The sequence below is a fragment of the Morone saxatilis genome, unplaced genomic scaffold (genome assembly GCF_004916995.1).
Source record: "Morone saxatilis isolate NCDOM2014 unplaced genomic scaffold, NCSU_SB_2.0 Contig0, whole genome shotgun sequence".
NCBI lineage: Eukaryota > Metazoa > Chordata > Actinopteri > Moronidae > Morone > Morone saxatilis.
In genome coordinates, this window is record NW_023339650.1 from 13679897 (window position 1) to 13689911 (window position 10015).

The window sequence follows — 10015 nt, forward strand, 5'->3', positions numbered from 1 at the left end:
AAAAAAAAAAAAAAAATCTTAAAAGATTTCTTCCACCTGAGGGTTCGCCTGTGTTGCGGGGGAGGAGGGGCTGTTCCATGGGAAAACATCAATTATAAACCATCTTTTTTTTCACCCTCCCATTTTCCAGATTTCACAGCAAAGGCAGGACAGACAGGGGCACTTCCACAGTGCCGGGCTCAAACCTGAAGCAGTGTAGTTAGTTGGAGTGATTTCGGTGTGTGTGTGGTAATTGAACTGTGTCTGGCGTAACTTTCAGCACAGAATGCATTTCCCAGGAGAAAAGAAACTGCTCGTGGACGCGCACTGGTGCTGGCCGATTTTGCTGTGACCCCGTAGCCACCAAATAAACGAATACACATATTGAAGGGCTTCACTTACTGTACACACCATTAGGCTGGTGGATTTAAAGTCGAAAGTACTTCTAACGTCGCTTTTCTCGTGAAACAGCCGACTGCCAACATGAGTAGGCTACACGAACAAAAATGACTTTGGAGACATTCCGTCACATGTAGGTTAATCAGAGTCTAAAGAAAACCGAGCAAGCAGAACGGAATTTACCTTTTTATTTGACACTACTCGCACTCTATCAAACCTCAAACTTGAAAATAAGCCTGCACTAATATATGTGCAGTGCGCGCACTCGGCACCCTTTCTGCGCCCCTCCTTTTACGCGTCAAAGCATTTATTCTTTAAATGATTATTTCATCCGATTTTTGTCTTCCCTATGCCTATGTTCATCTACTTACACTACATATTGTCACAACTCTGTCTCGCGTCATGAGGTAGACTCCTTAAGAATGCGAGTGGGAACGGAACAGACTTACAGTACAATATAGATGAAGCTTTAGAGAGAGTATTCCAGGCCTGAGCGACTCATCCAAGACGAATTCTTATTGGAACCAGCCTGTTTGGTGCATAAAATGTTAAGTGTGCATCTGGGCCAAGGATCACCCATAGATCCATGACTACATTGTCTCCCTTCCAAAGTCCACTTCATTGACTGATTGCCTTTTGTAACCGCTGTATTTAACCTACTGGCCATAGTAGTAGTGTAATTTTCTCATGAACTCTTTTTTAATGGAGAAGAGAGAGGGGGGGGGGGGGGTTCTTGCACTCATGGCAAGCAGCAACACCCCACTCTAATTTTCCAGTTGCTTGGGTGTTTAGATTTTATTTCAATCACCAAACTTCCTGAGTTGCCTTTAGCCCAGCACACACTGATAGTTAGAATGCTGTGATTAGAGCCAATTAAGGAATATTTTGGTGTTGGTGTTGTTGATTAAAAACTGCATCACCATCACACATAAAACCCCACTGTATCCGCATTTAAGGCATGTCAGACAAAAACAGATATCCCAATTGTTTCAGGAAGTCAAATTATTTGTGTGATAACAAACCAACTGTTAATTACAGGAAGAGGGGCTGTTTTGGGGCAACTTTTAGCTCTCATCACACTGACAGTGTGGCACAGGTGCTCTGAAGTGAGGACAGATATGCCAGCCTTTGGTGTGGCTTCAGTCTCATTAAACCTCACTCTGGCTGACCTCCAGTCTGGTTCAGTCTGTGCCAGGCTTGTGGCACCAGCAACCAGGGCAGGTGAGACTACCCGCCGCTCACTCAGACCGTGAACATCAAGTCTTGGCCAAAAGATGGCTTGTGCACTAGGCATGCTGCTGTGTTACCATGACTAAGATATTCTACTACCAATGATGGTTTTCAGCCTACATATCAGTGAATTCCCTCTGTTTTTGCTAAATGTCATAAAGAGTCACCAGATGTCTTTACTAGACTGCTGTTTCTGCAGAGGTACTGTTCAAACACAGAGCTGACAGCAGTTGTGGTGCCCTGAGGGACACCAGAGGCGCTGTTCAGGTGTCACAGCTCTGAGATAAAATCTGGCATGCCACACAAACGCCTCAAAACCACAGAGACGGGAGGAGGTGAGAGGCAGTGAGAGTCCATGGAGGCCTCAGTCCTCACATTTATAAAAGGATGAGCGTATATAATGATAATAATTAGACTTTAAGGGGGTCTTTGTAAATGAACCAAGTGACAAGATGTAATGCTAAGTGAAATGAATAATGCAGAGATTACGATGAATAATGCAGCCTAAAGAGCAAGGTGTGCTGATGTGAGAGACTGGATTTGAACTTCAGTTTATACCACAGAGGAAACCAACCATCTATCAGCCCGACCTGGGGCAAATAGTATTTGCAAACATTACATTGTTTGGTTTTGGCCTCCTCCAGTGCCAGATGGGTGGAGTTTGTAACTAAATGCAATGGAAATCACAGCAGACAGTTTAGACAATTAATCAAAGTATCAAAGGCCAATTTAGTATATGAACTTTTGTTTGAGAACTTATCTTGATACTGTCTAAAAAAACCTCAAACATCTTAAGACAAACACAAAAATACTTTCAATACCTGCTTATTCCTGTTCAGGACTTAAACAGGATTACTCCTGTTCTGCGTGCGTTCTGGGATGTAAACAACCTGCACAGGACACCAGTGTATCATAGGGTCAACACACGGACAAGAATAATATATTCACACACCTGGGGACAGTGGGTTTGCCCTTCAGTTTCCAAATAGACATTTTCAGTTGCCAAATGGTGTATGAAAGGATTTTATAAGCCCAACAGCTAAACCACAAAGGAGCACATAATCCTGCAATTTAAATTAGAACAAGCAAAGTTTTCACTTGAGTACAACATTATCCAAGTTTTTTGGAAACCCCCCTTTTGTAAAAGCAATCTGAACACCACAAAGTATAAACAACGACCTTTATTAAATAAGCAAAATCCAAAATCTTATATTTGTACCGCTATGTGATATTCTGATACTCTTTTAATTACATTGACCTCGGTTTTGCATATGAAGGTGACCCAGCAAAACAGTGGCTGATTTTATGAAACAATTCTGCAGGGATTGAGGGCATTACACAACTCATATTAAGAAGCCTATTGCATGTGATGGCTAATCCAGTGTGAGGCGTGAAAACGGCCAATGAGTCATCAGTTTTGGCTCCTTCTGTGACACATCAACAGACCAACAGGTCGCACAGACCTCATGTAACCCTCTATCGAATCTGAGACATCTACATCTGCTCTGTTACTCTTTCTTTAAAAACCTCCTTCGTCAGCCTGACATTCAAGGGAATTAAGAGATATGCTTCGAATCAGACTAAATCCACACCCATGTTTGATTTCTTGTGCCACAGTCTCGATCAAGCACGAGCGAGATGCAACTAGAAGTGGTTGAGCATAGTTTTACCAGTTTAAGTCCCCCCAATTACTGCTTTAAAGCCTCCTCCTGTCTGAATGTTTTGTAACATTGTTAGACGGATTAGAACTACAGAATAATCACGCACAAACATATAAGTAGTGTCAGGCTTTCTGTGTTGTTTTCCCTTGCTGCAAATAGGGTTTCCTTTCTTCCAGCCTAATAGAAAGCCGACCATACCACAACTCATTGTGGTTTTCTTTTGCAGGTGGGGTCCACATTCAAACCTTTATCCTGTCCTGAACTTTTGACAAACATTTTATAGCATGGACACGTTGCCATCTATCCCACGAACATGTGTACTCTTTTGTCCGCATTAAAAGTTTGAATAATCTTCCTCTAAATGGTTTATCTAAGCCGCACGCATCAAGCATTATGAAGAGGCAAAGAGTAAAAATTCAGCTGAACAAATTCAGGTGCCCTGAGGCTACTCTGTTAAGCACAATGGAAATTTCACAATACAGTATCTGGAATCACAGCCCTCAGCGTGCCCCGGAGTCTGTAAAGGCATTTTATTTGCACTCTCCAGCCGCTCCCAATACTTAAACATTAAACGCCAAGGCTAGACAGGCAAAACCACTTTGAACTACAGTGCAGGTTGAACTCAGTGGGAGGGGAAGGAGGTGAGTGAGTGGTGAGCGGGGGGCTGTGTGTGTGCGATACTCTACCAGGTGAGTCAGCGTTGGCCGCCGTGCAACACCATTACAATCTTAGGCAATGGTGACGGAGAAGGGAAGGGCTCAGGCTCATTGATATGTGCATGTGGCTGTTTACTTTGAGACATACAGTAACTGAAAGTCTCTTGAGATACTGTAAAGAATTTACATCTGAGTTGTTTTGTCTGTTGAGTTTTCTTCTTTTTTTTTTAAAGGGAGATTGAAGGGAGTTGTTAGCTTCATTCTCTTGACTGTACTTAACTGTACAGAAGGTTTCTAAGGATACACTATAAAGGATCTGCATCTTACAGGAAAAGTATGAAATTTGGGAAACATACTCATTTGCTTTCTCTGCCCAGACTTAAATGAGAAGATTAATACCACTGTCAGATCTGTACGCTAAATATGAATCTTCAGCCTAAAGGTGGTTAGCTTAGCTTAGCATACAGACTTGAAACAGGATGAAACAGCAAGTCTGGCTCTGTCTTGTCATCACTGTAAAGTTGCCAGGCAACCAAAGATTTCCAAAAAGTCGCTACTTCTGGCCAAGAAATAGTCCGGCACATAACCCCCCTAAAGACCACAACCTGGCATTTTTTACACCTCAGTTTTGGTAAAAAAAATTAAGCAAACAAGATATAAAGTGTTGTAACAAATGAGCTTGAGAGTTGCTGGATTTTGTTACTTTTGAACAGAGCCAGGCTACATGTTTCACCCTGTCTACGTTCTTTGTGCTAAGCTAAGCTAATCGTCTCCTGGCTTCAGTTTCATATCTAATGTGCCTAATATAAGAGTGGTTTCTATCTTCTCATTTTAACTCTCTGGAAGAAAATGTCTGGTGCTCCCTGACAGTTTGTCTGGTAGAGTGTGCACCCCATGTACCAAGGCTCAGTCCTTACTGCATTGGTCCAGGTCGATTCCAGCCTGTGGCCCTTTGATCAATGTCGTCCCCTGCCTCTCTGTCCCCCCTTTCCTTATTATCTTCAGCTGTCACTGTAAAATACAGGCATAAAACAATCTGATATGTAGTCCTTGAATTTCCTTTAATTCATTAAAACAAGGGAGAAGAAACTACCAATTGTTTGCTTTTGTCCATAACTGTTCTGACAGTTACGGAGGAGAAATGATAAAGAATACATCTACACAAATCAAGTTGATTTGTTTAATATTTGATCCCTAAAATGTTATTTTATACAGGGGATATTAAGTTAGAGGACTCATGAGAGACAGATAAAAAGAAAGAATGAACAAAATTGATGCAACAAAGACACAGATATCCTGACATTTAGTCTTTAGTATGAGTCAAATTTCAAAAACACTGCATCCTACACTTTCTATAGTGCAACTCTAAAGCATCTTTTATTAGACCCCCCATCTGGTAAATGCCCACTTTTTCCAAATCCAAGATAACCCTGAAGACGTTATCTAGGTTGTTTCCTCAGAAAGCTGCCTTCAGAACCACAGATTATAGTAACCAAATGATCTCAGTCTGCTGTTAGAATAAATGTTGAATATGAGCACAAAGCCGTTGTACTATTTTCTGTGTCTTTTAAATTCTCAAAAAAATATGTTGAACAACAAGGTTACAGGAAACCGCTTTAATCAAAAAACCACCAGTGACTCAAACACATACAGTTGTGAAACAGTCTACAACTGATGTATTTAATCACACTGGTGTGAGAGTATCAGCTATGCAAATATACTTCTTGGTGATGAGCAATCTGCTTCAACATGATCTCTTCAGCATTCGCTTTCATTAAAGTAAGGACACTGATTCTATCTCTCTAATGAGCCCTGAGTACTTTGAGTGTGTGCCATTTCACCCCAGGCTACGAAAACGGAGGTTATAATTCCCTTCTGAGTCTAAAATGAGGTGTAGGAACACAACAAACAGCAGGAAAACTTAATCACACCCCGCTAGCAGGCTACTACACTACCCATTCCAACCACAGTAACCACCTGTTTGCCTGATAGTCAGGCATCATATGCTAACATGCTGCACAGGCATTCCTCTCCTCAATCAGCTCTTTCTCATCTGTATTAATCACATCTGCAAAACAGTGTGTCATCAAACTGACATTCAGTAATTTATTTGTTAGGTTGGCTAGTTAAATATAGATTGCTTGCATGTTTCACATTTCCTCAGTAACGATAACCCTATTTTGCATCACTGAACGTCAGTTCCTGTGCTCCGGCATTATCATTTTCCCTTTTAATTTAAACCGATTTCAAGTTGATTTGCTTCAGATAGACTCGTTTATCAAAAAGAGGAAGTGCTGGCACGCTCCGTTTGTGTTAAATCAAAGTTGATAGCCATCATTTCCACAGCAACTTATATCCTTCCCGCTCTGTGCATTCATTCAAACTTTACTAATCCAGGAAATTGCTGCTACTGATCAAAGTTATTGCCTGGAAGGAACAAGGAAGCTGAACGAAAGTGACACTGCCTCATATCTAATTATGAGTTGTGGCTTTGGATGGACACAGATCTTTGTCAGCTGCATATTTGATGGCGTTTAAAAGTGAAAGCGGCAATTAATTTTGTGTCGAATACTGCAGTCTGTGCAATGATCAGTGCTCTTTAAGGGTAACAGAAATGATCGAGATGAGATCAATCAATCATACAAGTATTTCCCTCAGAATATTATATCTGTTGATTAATTAAAATGTGTTGGTTATTCACATCCAGCTACTTAGTCTGAACAAATGTCTTCCCAGGGTTCAGTTAGGGACTGTACAAAAATGATTAGGGTGGGGCGCTGAACAGACACTTTTAGCATAACCTTCCCGTACATAATGTAACACCATTCACATGGTACAGTACATACAAAGAATTGTAGTGGTGCAGCAGGACCAGCACTCTTTTTTATTCCACACACTCTCTCCTTACTCTTCAATACCTGGCGCCTACATTACCCACAATGCAACTCAACCACATACAGTTCAGTGGGAGATTCTGGTGTCTGCTAGTAGTCGCTAGCCTCAAAGAAAGATGAAGAGCAGGTTGGTAAGCTCACATCTTTGTAGCTTTTTTTTTTAATTTGAAAACTTCAACCAACACTGACTCAAGTGGCATCACTTGAGGCAATCTATCTGATTTAACTCAGCTCCCTCTGGAGCCACGAAAGGCTTTAGACATATTTTTTTACAAATGCTGCCGTCCAAGAATTTACATAGCTACCGTATTGCAGAATAAGTCGACTTAACAATAGCAAACCTTATGGTAAACATAGCAAAAGGATGCATCCTATTTACTGAATATTCAGAGCTGTCAGTGTCACATTTACATTTTCCCTTTATTGTAGGTTTGCTTTGTGTTAATATATAGAATAAAGTGAAGGTAAAAGCTGCTGTAGGATAGTGACAAATGTTAAATTTAGTCATTCAAAAGACCTTCACCCCGTCTCCCAAACAATTTATACTAGTCTCCCTTTAGCAATCTGAACTGCCCAACCCCCTAATAATTTTATACTGTTCCTTATCTATGTGAGAGTGAAAAATGATATATCTATTGAGCTTTAATCCAAACAGACAAGGAAAAAAGTGTCCAGCACCTGTCAGCACACTCCAAAATCAATTCATTTGATCAGAGAGTAGCAGACAGAAAGTGATTCCTGCAGCTGTAGTAATTCACACAAGCAGCAAAACGTCAAAACATGTCAAAATGTGCAAACTGACAAACACTCGACTGCCTCCGAGTGGGAAACTTTGACTCAGTAGATGTATGAGTGTGCATATGCGAGGGCACGTGGATGTACGACTATAGCAGTGGGAATAACAGCCCAACAGAAGTTAATGAGGCGAGTGACTGACGGAGCAGCCTGCCTGTGTCAACAGAGTATGGAAGACAGTCTGGTTGGGAGCTAAGCATATGAGAGAGCCCAGGTGAGGAGAAGGAGCGAGCCGGGAGCCGGTGTTGATGGGACATGTCAAACGCTGCTCCAGAGGACGAGTCTGATTAGCACCCAGACTGCACCTCTCGCTCGCACCTTGTCGATGACCCCTGCCTCCCTCACCCTCTACCTCCACAGACACCCCGAATAACAAAATCCACCTTGAGACATCTTAATTCATTTAAATAAAAAAAAAATGTTAACAAGCAGAAACTCCCTGGGAAACTTCAAATTACTCAAGAAAGGACCAAATCCCTTTATGGCAACTTCATAAAAAGCTGCCAAACAATCAGCCGCTCGGCTCTGGCAGAAGCTTCTGTTCGTGTCCCCTGAAAGAAAATGTGTGGCATTGACCTGCAATAAGAACTCCTTTGATGTCTGATCAGTAACAGACAGGTTAAACTGACAGAGAATAAAATGAGGCAGGCAGACGGAAAGAGAAAGATAGATAATTTTATGAATAGTATAGAATGATAAGATAGATTATGAGAATTGTGTGATATTGATTATTTTTGATAATGATATATATGACATTGACATGACAGACAGACAGGAGCAGACAGAAGACAGATAGATAGAAGTATTTCGAAAGTGATTACTTGGATAGTTGATATTTGAGTTCATTGGGGATACGATATTGGATGTAATTGGATATTTGTGAATAGTTAGATATGAATTGTGTTGATAGTTTTTGGAATATGTGAATATTGATTATGAGATAGATAGATAGATAGATGCAGACAATAATAGACTTGTGCCATCACTCTTGGGTGTGTCTATTTACAAAACAGACACCTCTTACCACAACGCTTATAATAACCACATAAAAGGGGAAATCTGTCTATCTCTCCTTGGGTTGGGCAATATAACAATACTGTATATTGTTTTGATTAGTCTTTTGGCATGGTTTATTTTGGACTGTGTAACAATTTGTGGACCAGACAGTTACTCTCATCACCAGCCAAGAGGACATTGCGTCTCGTGTGGTGATACAGAGTTGGGTAAATCAAACCTTTTTCCCCAGAACACCATCACAAGGAACAGACAGGAACATCCTTGCATCAAACTTGAAACATGCAGGGCCAGGTTTCCAGTTTCCATGTACACATTAGTAATAATAGAATTGTTTGTTCATGCCCTCAAGAAGAAAACTGTAACTGTAAAATAAATAAATCTGTTTAATGCTCTGGTTACGGTTTGGTTATTTTTTTATTCACAAAAAAATTTGTGTGGTAAAAAAAGTATTTTGTTAAGGTTAGAGAAGCTTCGCTGTCATGGTTACAATCATGAACACGTGGTTAAGGTTACAAAACAATTGTGATCATGCTTTAAAAAAACAACATTGTTTGTTAGAAACGCTTAAACAAGCAAAAAAATTAAGTTAGAGGTTTGAAATGTTCATTTTCCAATAACAATATGTATAAGAATTATGAAATACCTTAATTTGATTTGTGTTGTAACTGACATTTGCTTTTGTTATGTACAACTTCCCATACTTCCCATAGCTCTATTTGCTGATTTTCTGTATTTGCAGAGTATTGCAGGTTGGTGAATAAGTTTCTCAGTTTGTTTGCATCTGACTAATTTCCTGCATTTTGAAATGGAACATACTTTCCGTTTAAGAGGTGAATTCATTTTATTCATTTACTAGTGTTTTGGCAGTGCAACAGGCTGTAAACAGTATAATATTGCTTTGTAAAGCTGATAGGGTGAATGTGTTAGCAAACAGTAGCCTATTTACACATCCAGCTGAGCACCATTTTTCTAGCCACTTAATGAATAAGTCCAATACTCACTCTTCTTTTAGCTCTGTTTTGGTCTCCACCAACTCCTGCGGGAAATACATAGCTCTTAATGCTAAATGCTCCGCTATGTTCACCAGCTAGTCGCTAACTTCGTCTGTTTGTCATTTGTTGCTCGGCAGGCATCATAAAACAGGTTCATCAGTGTTGGGTGATAATTCTCCAACAAGGTTATCCACGCATGAGTTCATTCATTCAACGTGTAAGGCTTTGAACTGCATGTTAAAAATAAACATTGTTTTGGGCAAGCTATTAGTCTGCGATCTTTGAGCTCTCTCAGTCAGCGTAATATCAGAACATACCATGGCAAATCACGCATTGTACGTTTGCTATCTGTATTGATTCCTCATGTGTGAAAATGGAATGCAAACAGTATA